The following is a 13705-nucleotide window of genomic DNA, read 5'->3' as shown; positions in this document are numbered from 1 at the left end:
TTTCTCCCATACTGTTCTCATACTAGTGAATAAGTCTCACGAGATCTGATGGCTTCATAAAGGGAAACCTCTTTCACTTGGTCCTTATTCTGTCTTGTCTGCCGCCATGTAAGACACACCTTTTGCCTTCCACCATGATTGTGAGGCCTCCCCAGCCACGAGGAACTGTGATGTGAGTACATCAAACTTCTTTTTCTTTATAAATTACCCAGTCTTGGGTATGTCTTTATCAGCAGCATGAAAATAGACTAATATAGGCACCTTGATGCATTGAATATCTGAGGCTGAAGGACTCTGAGAAGCAGCATGTGCGAGAAGGATTTTCTGACCTTCTCCTGAAGCAGCTCATAAGAGCCCATCTGAAAGATGCCATCTCTGTACCCAGAGGAAAGGAGCTTCCTTATTTCTGAAGACACAGGACACCAAGAGGAATCTGAACAAACAAGCCTTGTTAAGTTTCCCCAGCTTATTCCCATTAGATCATGCCCTTTGTCCTCCTATTATATTTCTCCGTGACCCTCCACACCTCATCAAGCTCAGCATAAAAACATTCCATTCGAATTATTTATTTAGGTCTTCATTTCCTTACGAATGCTTCCTGTCACAAAAACTTACACTAAATAAATGTGGCCGGGTGTGGTGGCTCACGCCTGTAATCCCAGCACTTTGGGAGGCTGAGGCAGGTGGATCACCTGAAGTCGGGGGTTCGAGACCAGCCTGACCAATGTGGAGAAACCCCATCTCTACTAAAAGTACAAAAAAAATTAGCCAAGTGTGGTGGCACATGCCTGTAATCCCAGCTACTAGGGAGGCTGAGGCAGCAGATTCGCTTGAATCCGGGAGGCAGAGGTTGCGGTGAGCCAAGATCACACCATTGCACTACAGCCTGGGCAACAAGAGCAAAACTCCATACCCAAAAAAATAAATAAATAAATAAATGTGTATGCTTTTCTTTTGTTAATCTGTCTTTTGTTACAGGGGCCACAGCCACAAACTCAAAATGGAAGAAGGAAGAGACTTTTTTTCCTGCCCCGCAGTACTCCCTGCATTGTCACTGTGATTCCTGGCAGAATCCCCTGTTCTTCACACCCAAGGTCCAGTTATGGAGGTCTTTGCCATGCTGAGGAGTTGGGACTGCATTCATAAATAAGGTAGTTTTCCAAGTTCAGTTGCAAAACTATCAGCATCAGTGTAGCAGTGTGGGGCTGGAAAGGAAGAAATGCAGTTCTTGGCCCCCACCTTCAGTCTACCTAATCATGAAATCTAGTGATGCACTCAGAAATTTGTTTTAATGAGCCCACCAGGTGATTATAATGCATCTTTTTTTTCTTTTCTTTTTTTTAATACACCTTTTTTTTTTTTTTTTTTTTTTTTTAGAGAGAGAGAGTCTTGCTCTGTCACCCAGGCTGGAGTGCAATGGCACTATCTCAGCTCACTGCAACCTCCACCTCCCAAGTTCAAGCGATTCTCCTGCTTCAGCTTCCTGAGTAGCTGGGATTACAGGCACATGCCACTATGCTCCAATAATTTTTGTATCTTTAGTAGAGACAGGGTTTCACCATGTTGGCAGGCTAGTCTCAAACTCCTGACGTCAGGTGATGCACCCTCATCGGCCTCCCAAAGTGCTGGGATTACAGGCGGGTGCCACCACACTCAGCCTAATGCACATAAATCTGATGACCACTACTGAAATGTAAAGGTAGCAAATGATGGTTTAAAACAAAACAGTGAAGGGCGGGCATGGTGGCTCATGCCTGTAATCCCAGCACTTTGGGAGGCTGAGGTGGACGCATCGTTTGAGGCCAGGAGTTCTCCCATCTCTAGGGTGGGAGAAGACCAACATTCCACCTGGTTTTCTGTCCATAAGAGGCCACCTCTAGATTTTCTTTTAGCAATGTTGAGTTAGTGCTACAAGCTGCTATTCTTATGAACAGTATGAAGCTCTGAAGCATCAGCAGAAGTATTTTTGGCCCCGTGTGGCGGCTCACACCTGTAATCCCAGCACTTTGGGAGGCCAAGGTGGGCAGATCACCTGAAGTCAGGAGTTCAAGATCAGCCTGACCAACATGGCAAAACCCTGTCTCTACTAAAAAATACAAAAATTAGCTGGGCGTGGTGGTGTGTACCTGTAATTCCAGCTACTCAGGAGGCTGAGACAGGAGAATTGCTTGAACCCAGGAGATGGAGGTTGCAGTGAGCAGAGATCACACCACTGCACTCCAGCCTGGGCAACAGAGTGAGACCCTATCTCAAAAAAAAAAAAAAAAAAGGTATTTTCAAGAACGGATGCCCCAAAGAGACACTACCATCCCAACGAAGGTCTGCACCAGTGACCTTCAGTGACCCCGCATTACAGCCCTCTACCATCTGCTCCCTACCCAGGTGCCTCCAGTTCTCTGCTGTTGTGTGTTCCCTAAGGGACTAGAACCCTCCTCATCATTGTCTGTAGTGAAAACTGCTCCCCTCTCACCTAAACAAGGGCATAGCAAATGAAGCATGGGCCCTTGGGATGCTTTCCGAACAAACAGCACAGAATCTGCAGAGACTCATCCAAATTCTGTATCCACATTCCCTGGAGCTCCTCACTGTGGCACACTCTGGAAGGGCTTAAACATCTCTGGAGTTGTGGGTCAGGGCTGCCTGAGAAGGGAGAGACCAACTGATGAGGATCTGCAGGGCTCATACAGAAACTAAATCAGTTTTGTTGTGATTCGATCTAGAACTTGATAAGGGGGGAGAAGAAAACCCACAAGTGCAAAGGCTGTTGTACTAATCCAGGAGAGTTGTATTAGTCAGGGCTCTCCAGATAAACAGAACCAGTGGGACAGGATACATATAAAGAGAAAGAGGAAGAAATTGAGTATGAGAAATTAGATCGCATGAGTATGAAGGTGAGAAGCCCCACTATCTGCCATCTGCAAGCTAAAGAGCCAGGAAAGCCAGTGGTATAAATTCCAGTCTAAGCCCAAAGGCCTAAGAACCAGGGATGCCACTGGGGTAAATCCCAGCTTAAGGGCAGAAGACAACTTATTTCCTGGCTCAAACAGACAGTAGGCAGAAAGCAAAAAGGAAGAAATTCCTCCTTCCTCTGCCTTTTTCCAATCTTCAATGGATTGGATGATACCTACCCACACTGGGGAGAGCCATCTACTGTACTTAATCCACCAATTTAAATGCCAATCTCATCTAGAAACTCCCTCACAAACTCAGAAATGATGTTTAATCTGGGCACTCCTTGGCCCAGTCCAGTTGACACGTAGAATTAACTGTCACAAGAGTGATGGTTAAATTCTTTGGAATTATGCAGCATTGATGGGCACTGATGGAACGGAATGATTCTATTTTAGAGGAAGAATGAAGAGGACATGACCAACTTCATAAAAGGTAAGAAAAACAGAAACCAGGGTTGACTCCAAGTCTAACTTCGGTAAGTACAGTAGACTGATTGTATTAATGGCCTCAATTAAATGGGCTTCAGTATGTATACCCTTTAACCTATTATATAATTATATTTCGTCCTCCCCCACTCTGACTCTGCGCTGGGCAATGTGGTATGCTTTGGCCAGTGTGACACTGGCAAACTTGAAGAAAGCAGCAACTTGAAAAAGTTCTTGAGTCTTTCCAATCTCTTTTAGTTTTCTATGATCACCATGAGCATATTCCCCAAGCTTGCTTGAAAAAATGCCCATGCTAGCCCGCTGGAGGGACATGAAAAACATATGCATGTATGAGACATATGAAGAAGAACCCAGTTATCCAATCAAGCTCAACTTAACCCAGTCTATAGCCAGCTGCCCCCCAACAGGTGAAATCCTAGTCATGCTCAGCAAAGCCATGCAACCTCATAATGCACAAGTGAAACAAGCTGTCAGTCATAATAAATGATTACTATTTTTTTTTTTTTTGAGGCGGAGTCTCCCTCTGTTGCCCGGACTGGAGTGCAGTGGCCAGATCTCAGCTCACTGCAAGCTCCGCCTCCCAGGTTTACGCCATTCTCCTGTCTCAGCCTCCCGAGTAGCTGGAACTACAGGCGCCTTCCACCTCACCTGGCTAGTTTTTGTATTTTTAGTAGAGACGGGGTTTCACCGTGTTAGCCAGGATGGTCTCGATCTCCTGACCTCGTGATCCGCCCGTCTCGGCCTCCCAAAGTGCTGGGATTACAGGCTTGAGCCACCGATAAATGATTACTATTAAGTCAATGAGCTTTGGGGGTGATTTATTAGACAGCATTATTGTAGCAACAGATAACTGAATTAATAAGAACCCAAATGGTTCTCTTTTGACATACTTTTTGAACAAAGGCAGGTCATGTGCATAAAGAAAGATTAGCTCAGGTCCAAACCTTTTGAGATAATGACAAGACATCTGGGTATACATATCCATAAGTCAGATAGAAATGCAAGTCTGTAATTCAAATAAAATTTTTGACTGGCAACATAAATTTAAGTCATCAGTATAAACTGATCTCTGAGAACACAAAGAACGAGTTTTCTTTTGTTGTGTTTTTTTTGTGTCAAGAGCAAAACAAGGAACTTTGCGAAACACCATTTAAAAAGTAAGTAGAAAAACAGGTGTTCTCTCCTGCTACAGGAGAAAATAAAATTACAACATGTAATGAAAAAGCCGGGTGCGGTGGCTCATGCCTGTAGTCCTGCCATTTTGGGAGGCCTCGGTGGGCGGATTGCTTGAGCCCAGAAGTTTGAGATCAGCCTGGGCAACATGGTGAAACTCCCTTGCTACAAAAGATACAAAAATTAACTGGGCATAGTGGCATGCGCCTGTAGTCCCAGCTATCCGGGAGGGTGAGATGGGAAGATCTCTTGAGCCCAGGAGGCGGAGGTTGTAGTGAGCTGAGATATTGCCACTGCACTCCAGCCTGGGGGACATAGTGAGACCTTGTCTCAAAAAACTAAAAAGAAAAAGACAATTCAAAGAAAGAAAGCATGAACAACAGTACCAAATGCTTCTGAGTTCAGTTGGGATGAGGACTGAAATGTATTTGCCTGTTAATTATGGAGTAATATCAATGTAAACATAAAGGACAATATATAAAGTGAAACACCGCCTCATGCCCCATGACCTCTCCCATTAAACAATAGCCACTCAACAAATCTTGCACGTCAACTTCGTCTTCCTATACTTCTTCTTCTTTCCCCTCTCCCTATGTCCTTCTCCCTTTGTTTTCTCCTTCACCTGCCTTTCTGGCCATACTCTCTTCTTCCTCTAATTTTTTCCAGTAAAAGGCAGGGGGAGGTATTTCAGACTTGGGAGGGGATGAGAGAGAGGTGAAAAGTTACCTCTGTAACAGGAATATTTGATTGCCTGAATCAGAAATCCCAGCCTTTTTGAGGCAATTGCATCCTTTTTAAGTTAAAGAAATGAGTTACTCTTGCTATCTGCTAAATAAGAGTGGCCAAAAATACTATTAATAAATAGACATTTAACTTTTAACAACAGCATCTACATACTCATAACATATATTCAGAGAGATAACATTGTCTATAAACATTATTTGCCTGCTGCCCATTCACTTTCCCCATAGGCAAAGCCTAGCGGGCCTAGGGTACTGTCTGCACCACATTTTATTTATTTATTTATTTATTGAGATAGGGTCTTGCTCTGACACCCAGTGCCATGCTGGAGTGCAGTGGCACGATCTCAGCTCACTGCAACCTTGACCTCCTGGGTTCAAGTAATTCTCCTGCTTCAGCCTCCTGAGTAGCTGGGACTACAGACACATGCCACCACACCCGGCTAATGTTTGTATTCTTAGTAGAGATGGGGTTTCACCATGTTGCCCAGGCTGGTCTCAAACTCCTGACCTCAAGTGATTTGCCCACCTCAGCCTCTCAAAGTGCTAGGATTACAAGCATAAGCCACCATGCCTGGCAGAACATACTGTCTGCACATCATTTTAGAAGTAAGATTAAATTTAGCATTTTGATTCATACGATCTTGAATTGCTCTTCAATTATTTTACTAGAAATTTGATACCAAAAGTAGGCCTTAAGAAATACCTGGAAGGCCGGGCGCCGTGGCTCACGCCTGTAATCCCAGCACTTTGGGAGGCAGAGGCGGGCGGATCATGAGGTCAGGAGATAGAGATCATCCTAGCTAACATGGCGAAACCCCATCTCTACTAAAAATACAAAAAATTAGCCAGGCGTGGTGGCGGGCGCCTGTAGTCCCAGCTACTCGGGAGGCTAAGGCAAGAGAATGGCATGAACCCGGGAGGCAGAGCTTGCAGTGAGCCGAGATTGCACCACTGCACTCCAGCCTGGGCGACAGAGCGAGACTCCATCTCAAAAAAGAAAAAAAAAAAGAAATACCTGGGGAATTTAATTAAATGATTCAATTTTGTTTGGGATATCCCTTAGTTTCCAGTTTTGTGGTAAGAAAGAGATGATGCTTTACATCATAAGATACTCAAAATATATTAGCAAGGCCCGGCACGGTGGCTCACGCCTGTAATCCCAGCACTTTGGGAGGCCGAGATGGGCGGATCATGAGGTCAGGAGATAGAGACCATCCTGGCTAACATGGTGAAACCCCATCTCTACTAAAAATACAAAAAATTAGCCGGGCGTGGTGGCGGGCGCCTGTAGTCCCAGCTACAAGGGAGGCTGAGGCAGGAGAATGGCATGAACCCGGGAGGCAGAGCTTGCAGTGAGCCGAGATTGTGCCACTGCCCTCCAGCCTGGGCAACAAAGCAGACTCCATCTCAAAATATATATATATATATATGTGTGTGTGTGTGTGTGTGTGTATATATATGTATATATGTATATATAAGTGATATTGTATAATTACATTAAAATTACATTGCATAATTATACTTTTAAAATCTGTGCCTAGCACAAGTAATAGTGACTGAATGGATATTTTTCTGTTATTTTGTAGAGTGATGGTTTGTGCAGTGGAAATGTGTGTTGTTTGTTTCCTGCTCAGCATCCATTCCCTCTTCTGATAAAGGTATCTGGATCAGGTTGGCTAACTCAATTCCTGCCTTGGGTGAGGGAAAAGACACAATCCAACCTGACCCACCAATGTACCCCATCTCATCAGGGCACAGTCATTGGTTTAGAGACACACAGATGTTGTAAATAACTCTGGTAAAATTAAAATATGGGTTGAAACTATTGAGTAAAGAGAATTATCTTTTCTGCTGGGCTTAAGGGTAGAGGGCTATAAACCTTGGGCTGCTGGGCGCCACCTTGAGGAGAAAGCCCTTCAGAAAGTGAAGTCAATACCCAGAGTAGAAAGTCAAAAAATTAAAGGAGATTAAGTACAGATAATACCACTTGACCCTCAGGATCCCGCAATTTCTGAAGGCAGATATCCCTGGACTTTTCAATTACATAATCCAGTATAAGCTGAATTTTTCTCACTTGTAATTAAAGGATTGCTAACAAAGTAGTTAACTTTTGTGAATTTTTTTTTTGGTGGCAAAATAGTCTGCTTTACAAAAGTCAAATTTCAAAATGCATTCATGTATGCAACAATTTTTTTTTTTTTTTTTTGAGACAGAGTCTCGCTCTGTTGCCAGGCTGGAGTGCAGTGGTGCGATCTCGGTTCACTGCAGCCTCCACCTCCCAGGTTCAAGCGATTCTTCTGCCTCAGTCTCCCAAATAACTGGGCCTATAGGCGTGCACCACCATGCCAGGCTAATTTTTGTATTTTTAGTAGAGATGGGGTTTCACCATAAGAGCCAGGCTGGTCTTGAACTCCTGACCTCGTGATCTGCCCACTTCGGCCTCCCAAAGTGGTGGGATTACAGGCATGAACCACCATGCCCGGCTGCAACAAATATTTATTAAGCACCTACTATGTGCTAGTGTACTGCATTGTGTCAGTCACGCTGAGAGTAAGTTAACCAGGATCGACTGCATAGTGTTCTCAACTTGGGCACTATTAGCATTTTAGGTAAAATAATTCTTAGTTGTTGAGGATGATTCCAAGTGTGGCCTCTGGTCAGTATATGCCAATACAGACCCCCGTCACTGTCACTGTGACAAATGAAAAATGTCCCAAATTCTCGGAAGTTCCTCTAGGGGGCAGTACTTTGCTGATGAGAACAGTGAAGTTGAGGGAAAGACAGACCCTGACAACACAGAATTAAGAATTTTAGAGCTCTCAGACATCTACTATCTAAAAGACATGCCAGAAGTCCTGATTAGAAAAAAAAAGAGAGGAAAAAGTTGTTCCAGAACATGGTGTTATGTAGTATTAGAAGATAAAAGACAAGCAAGGGTTTTAATGAACTTAGAAGAGCTAAGTGAGCAGAAAGAAATGTTATAAAAATCACATGATTGGCCGGGCGCGGTGGCTCACGCCTGTAATCCCAACACTTTGGGAGGCCAAGGCGGGCGGATCATGAGGTCAGGAGATCGAGACCACGGTGAAACCCTGTCTCTACTAAAAAACACAAAAACTTAGCCGGCCACAGTGGTGGATGCCTGTAGTCCCAGCTACTCAGGAGGCTGAGGCAGGAGAACAGCATGAACACGGGAGGTGGAGCTTGCAGTGAGCTGAGATAGCGACACTGCACTCCAGCCTGGGCGACAGTGCGAGATTCTCTCTCAAAAAAAAAAAAAAAAAAAATCACATGATTAAGTACAAACAAACAGAATGCTTGAGACCAACTATAGCCAGAAGTGAGCTAAAACAAGCTAACAGTAAAATAGAGCTTCGATCCTACAAATTCAAAAGAGGATGGTCTGCAGACAATTGGTCCTCCCTCTCAAAAAGGCAAGGTCATAAAAAAAGGGATGAGGAAGAGAACTGTTCAGATGAAAGAGGCCTAAGCAACCAACCAAAAGCAACGTGTGGACTTATACCCTAATTTGAACAATTTAGCTATAAAGACATTTTTAGGGACAATTGGAGATGTTTAAACACAGACTAGATGACATTATGAAATTGTCACTTTTCTTTGATGTAGTTACGTAGAAAAATGTTCATGTTTTTTGAGAGGTATAGTTAAATATTCAGCATGAACAATTATGTCAAGCTGCTTAATATCTCAGTACCTCAATTTCGTCAGTACAGATAACAATTACTTCATACATTGTTGGGAAGATTAAGTTAATATTTATAAAGTGCTTAAAAGAGTACCTAGCATATATTAAGTTATGAGCTTAATAAATATGCTTGCCGGGCACGGTGGCTCAAGTCTGTAATCCCAGCACTTTGGGAGGCCGAGACGGGTGGATCACGAGGTCAGGAGATCGAGACCATCCTGGCGAACACGGTGAAACCCCGTCTCTACTAAAAAAAATACAAAAAACTAGCCGGGCAAGGTGGCGGGCGCCTGTAGTCCCAGCTACTCGGGAGGCTGAGGCAGGAGAATGGCGTAAACCCGGGAGGCGGAGCTTGCAGTGAGCTGAGATCCGGCCACTGCACTCCAGCCGGGGCAACAGAGCGAGACTCTGTCTCAAAAAATAAATAAATAAATAAATATGCTTAATAAACTATCGATTTAAAAAAAAGACAATCACTCTATTAAGTATCAACTTGAAAGGAAAAAGCAAATTTATCATGAGACACCTTAAAACAATGACTCTGAACCATGGTTACACATTGAAACTAGGTGGGCATTGGGGAGTGTTTTAAAATTATTATATGGCCCCACCCTAGATGAATTAAACCAGACTTTTGGGAATGGAAACTTCAGAAGTGGTTTTGGTTTTTCTGGGTTTTTTTGCTTTTTCTTTTTTTGAGACAGTCTTGCTTTGTTGCCCAGGTTGGAGTGCAGTGGCACAATCTCTGCTCACTGCAACCTCCCCTTCCTGAGTTCAAGCAATTCTGCTGTCTCAGCGTCCCAAATAACTGCGACTACAGGTGCCCGCCAGCACGCCTGGCTAATTTTTTTGTATATTTAGTAGAGACAGGGTTTTACCATGTTGGCCAGACTGGTCTCGAACTCCTGACTTCAGGTGATCCACCCACCTTGGCCTCCCAAAGTGCTGGTATTACAGGCATGAGCCACTGCACCCAGCCTGAGTTCAGGAGTTTTTCAAGCTGCCCAGATAAGTCCTATGATCATCCAAGTGGAGAACCACTGCCCCAAAATCTTACTCCTTATTCGTGTGTGGATGTGGGCTTCCCCATGATGTCTGGGTGGTGCCCTATCAAGTTTCTTATGCCACCCTGCAGTTCAGGACTAATACTGCCTTCAGTCAAGAGATTTTTTAATAGTTCTGACCCTAAATCTAAGAATTTTGTTAGTCTTTCTTTTACCCATTCATTCTGCAGCCTGGGTTAAGCTGAATGGACATCAATATCCAGATTTTACAAGAAGAAAGTAGACTATATATGAAAATATAAATTAATATATAAAAGATCTTCATAATTAAGGTTTCGGATCTAGATGAACAAAATATCATGATGATTTAAATGATTTATTATCATTCTATTTACAGACATGGCTCAAAGATATTAAGGTCCAAGTTCACAGAGCTCATAAACAATGTTGGCAAATTATAGTCACAGGCCTTCTGACTCCACACTCAGTGGACTTTTCATCACAGGTTGCCTCTGACCTGTGCTTAAAGAATAGAATGTTGGCTACTGTACATGGGATAAACTCAGCCAGCCAATCTTAAACTACAAATTTCTGAGCCCCATTAAAGACCTAGAAAATGGTAATCTTGGGGCTGGGCGCAGTGGCTCACGCCTGCAATCCTAGCACTTTGGTAGCCCGAGGTGGGCAGATCACCTGAGGTCAGAAGTTCAAGACCAGCCTGGTCAACATGGTGAAACACCATCTCTACTAAATATACAAAAGTTAGCCGGGCGTGGTGGCGGGCGCCTATAATCCCAGTTACCTGGGAGGCTGAGGCAGGAGAATCATTTGAACCCAGGAGGCAGAGGTTGCAGTGAGCCGAGAAGGCGCCATTGCGCTCCAGCCTGGACAACAAGAGCGAAACTTCATCTCAAAAAAAGAGAAATACAGAGAGCATCAGAACAGAAAGAGAGATGGATTAGCAAACAGAAAAGAGGTCAATGGGACGAAAAAACGGTGGAAGGCAAAATAATTATGAAAGCCAGAAGGGGCCGGACGCCGTGGCTCACGCCAATAATCCTAACACTTTGGGAGGCCTACGCAGGCGATTCACAAGGTCAGGAGTTGAAGACCAGCCTGGCCAAGATGGTGAAACCCCGTCTATACTAAAAATACAAAAAAATTAGCCAGGCGTGGTGGCAGGCCCCTGTAATCCCAGTTACTTAGGAGGCTGAGGCAGAGAATTGCTTGAACCTAGGAGGCAGAGGTTGCAGTGAGCCAAGATGGCACCACTGCACTCCAGCCTGGACGACAGAGATCAAAAAAAAAAAAAAAGCCGGAAGGAACATATGTGGAAATTATGTTAAACTTGAAGTGTGACTGAGATATGAGTGAGAGATCCAAAGAGAGACGTAAGACAATCAGGAGGTACCATTCCCCAAATAAGCCAATGAAAATGCTATATATGGACCTTGGAGAATTGTACTTAGAAACATAGATTTTGGAATACTCTGCATAAAAATAGTGATTAAAACATTAGTAAAAGACTGGGCGAGGTGGCTCACGTCTATAATCTCAGCACTTTGGGAGGTTGAGGCGGGCAGATCACCTAAGGTCGGGAGTTCAAGACCAGCCGGACCAACATGGAAAAACCCTGTCTCTACTAAAAATACAAAATTAGCCAGGCATGGTGGTGAATGCCTGTAATCCCAGCTACTCAGGAGGCTGAGGCAGGAGAATCGCTTGAACCCAGGAGGCGAAGTTGCGGTGAGCCGGTATCGCACCATTGCACTCCAGCCTGGGCAACAAGAGGGAAACTCCGTCTTAAAAAAAAAAAAAAAAAAAAAAAAAAAAAAAAGGCCGGGCGCGGTGGCTCAAGCCTGTAATCCCAGCACTTTGGGAGGCCGAGACGGGCGGATCACGAGGTCAGGAGATCGAGACCATCCTGGCTAACACGGTGAAACCCCGTCTCTACAAAAAAGAAAAAAATACAAAAAACTAGCCAGGTGAGGTGGCGGGCGCCTGTAGTCCCAGCTACTCGGAGCCTGAGGCAAGAGAATGGCATAAACCCGGGAGGCGGAGCTTGCAGTGAGCTGAGAACTAGCCACTGCACTCCAGCCCCGGCGACAGAGCGAGACTCCGTCTCAAAAAAAAAAAAAAAAATTAGTACTAGAAGAAATCAGGCCAGACGCGGTGGCTCATGCTTGTAATCCCAGCACTTTGGGAGGCCAAGGCAGGCAGATCACCTTAGGTCAGGAGTTCAAGACCAGCCTAACAAACATGATCAAACCCCATCTCTACTAAAAATACAAAAGTTAGCCAGACGTAGTGGCGGGCGCCTGTAATCCCAGCTACTCGGGAGGCTGAGGCAGGATAATCACTTGAATCTGGGAAGAGGAGGTTGCAGTGAGCCAAGATCCCGCCATTGCACTCCAGCCTGGTCGACAGAGCGAGACTCCATCTCAAAATAAATGAATAAATAAATAAACAAAAATAAAAGAGATCAGTAAATGCAAGAGGGTTGAGCACTAAAAAATCAAATTTTGGCCTGGCTAGCACTTTGGAAGACTGAGGTGGGTGGATCACGAGGTCAGGAGTTTGAGACCAGCCTGGGCAATATGGTGAAACCCCGTCTCTACTAAAAATACAAACATTAGCTGGGCATGGTGGTGTGCACCTGTTATCCCAGCTACCCGAAGGCTGAGGCAGGAGAATCTCTGGAACCCAGGAGCTGGAGGCTGCAGTGAGCCGAGATCATGCCACTGCACTACAGCCTGAGCGACAGAGAGAGACTCCATCTCATAAAAAAAAAAAAAAAATTAGGCTGGGCACAGTGGCTCATGCCTGTGATCCCAGCACTTTGGGAGGCCGAGGCAGGTGGTTCACTTGAGGTCAGGAGTTCGAGACCAGCCTGGTCAACATGGTGAAATCCCATCTCTACCAAAAATACAAAAATTAGCCAAGTATGGTGGCATGTGCTTCAAGTCTCAGCTACTCAGGCATCTGAGGCAGGAGAATGGCTTGAACCCGGGAGACAGAGGTTGCAGTGAGCCGAGATTGCACCACTGCACTCCAGGCTGGGCAACAGAGCGAGACTCCATCTCAAAAAAAAAAAAAAGCCAGGCGCAGTGGCTCACGCTTGTAATCCCAGCACTTTGGGAGGCCAAGGTGGGCAGATCACGAGGTCAGGAGATCGAGACCATCCTGGCTAACACAGTGAAACCCTGTCTCTACTAAAAAAAAAAAAATACAAAAAAATTAGCCGTCGTGGTGGCGGGCACCTGAGTCCCAGCTACTCGGGAGGCTGAGGCAAGAGAATGGCGTGAACCAAGATTGTGCCACTGCACTCCAACCTGGGCAACAGAGGGAGACTCTGTCTCAAAGAAAAGGAAAAAAAAAAAAAATTAGCCAGGTGTGGTGACTCATGCCTGTAGTCCCAGCTACTCAGGAGGCTGGGGTGAGAGAATCACCCGAGCCTGGGGGCGTCAAGGCTGTGTGGTGAGCCCACTACACCCAGCCCTCACTTTTATTTTTTAAATGATTATTCATCACATGTTCCAACAATGCTTCTAGGAGTTATTACTTTACACTAATCCAAATTAGCACTTTCTTCCCATCATTTGCAAGTTTAATTTTCCCCCAGTGAAACGTTGAATATAGAATTAAACTATATCAAGTGATAGCATTTTCAAAAAGTAATAT

At 44.6% G+C, this 13705-nt stretch overlaps 1 protein-coding gene across 1 annotated transcript in view; it reads right to left on the bottom strand.

Moving 5' to 3' along the window:
- The window catches only part of ANK2 (ankyrin 2), a 715648-nt gene that overhangs the window by 625624 nt on the left and 76319 nt on the right, over nt 1–13705 (bottom strand). The window lies entirely within an intron of this gene.

Source organism: Trachypithecus francoisi, unplaced genomic scaffold (assembly GCF_009764315.1).
Source record: "Trachypithecus francoisi isolate TF-2019V2 unplaced genomic scaffold, Tfra_2.0 Lachesis_group1, whole genome shotgun sequence".
Taxonomy (NCBI): Eukaryota; Metazoa; Chordata; class Mammalia; order Primates; family Cercopithecidae; genus Trachypithecus; species Trachypithecus francoisi.
This window is presented reverse-complemented; position numbering and strand designations above follow the sequence as displayed.